Genomic DNA, 1,568 nt, shown 5'->3' with positions numbered 1-1,568 from the left:
AGGTTTTTACATAAAAGTTTAGTTTTGTGATTCTTTTAAAATTTTTGAAGGATTAATTTTTGAGATAGATAAAAACTAATCCTTTATGTATAACAGCAAATTTCAGTCTACCAGTAAGAGAAACTGGCTGAAAAAAATACCTTACTTGCTTACAAGTTGTTAATCTATAACAAGTTTTTTAGTTAGAAATGTGTGTTGGTTCTTGGGGATATTATTGGATATTTATAAACATAATTTATAAATAGCTCATCATAAAAGTATAGTGAGAAGATGCTTTTGCTTATATATTCTCATAATTATTCACTAGAAGTAAATAGAAAGTAACCAGTATAAATTTTATACTAATTGAAAGATTGTGCAGAGATATATAAGCAATGTGAGAAAAATAAAGTTGGTGCTTTGTTCTATCCACCAAATGTGAGTATATATGGAAAGTGGTTTAAGCTTTGCACTGTCCAACAAATGTGTGTGTGTGTGTGTGTGTGTGTGTGTGTGTGTGTGTGTGTGTGTGTGATTGTTTGTGCTTCTTAAAGCTTGCTTCTTCTACCATGTATGTAAATGTGTCTTGCCTGCTTTATATGCCATCTAACCAACATCCCCTCCTTGAATCATTGAACACTCTATCACAGCTACTCTTGGAAAGGCAAACAGACAGCAAACACACAGAACCCTACTGGGCATAACTTGAACATGTATGAGACCACCCACCTCTTCCAGTGACACCCTTCCTCCAACAAGGAAACACCTAGTCCAACAAGGTTACTCATCCGAATTCAGCCTATGGGCCGATGGGAACCAATTACATTAAAACTACCACACCTACCTAGCTACATGCATACATATATTTATGCATAAGAGATAAACAGAGAAAGAGGGTGAGAGAAATAGAAAGAGAAAGAGTGATTGGTAGATGATAGAGAAATAGTTGCATACATATCTATATAAATACATTCAATCATTACTTCATACATACATACATACATACATACATACATATATAGATGATGGATAGACAGATAATGATATGTGATATTAATCTAAACACTAAAGACATGGTGCCCTTTAACTCACACACACACACCCTGAGCATTGTTTACAATCCTCAATTAAGACATAAAGGTTGGACATTCGAACTACAAAGACATATAAAAACAAATCCACAAAACTCACAATGTTCATTTGGTGTGCATAGATTTGATTAATATCTAGGATTTTCTTTTTTGTGTATATTATGAGAGATTACACCCTAAAATCTTTCTCAAACTTGTCCATTATTTTAGTTACTACCGTGTACAACCTGATACTTATAATCCACTAGATAGTAACGTTACAGAAGTTATTTATTGTGCTGAAGATATTCAGTCATACCCCTCAGCTCCAAAATATATCTTTTAAAGACACATAGTAAGGAACGATCTTCCAAATGACCTGAAATGAAACTGTCACCTGGTGGAAAATAACACAGCACAGGAAGAAGTTTACACATAAAATTTATATTCATGTGAATATTGGTCAAAATGATTCCAATTGTAAAGTTGAATTACATAGTGGTATGTCTTTGAAACAAT

Source organism: Mus musculus, chromosome Y, assembly GCF_000001635.26.
Source record: "Mus musculus strain C57BL/6J chromosome Y, GRCm38.p6 C57BL/6J".
NCBI classification, from domain to species: domain Eukaryota; kingdom Metazoa; phylum Chordata; class Mammalia; order Rodentia; family Muridae; genus Mus; species Mus musculus.
Note: the sequence above shows the minus strand (reverse complement) of the source record.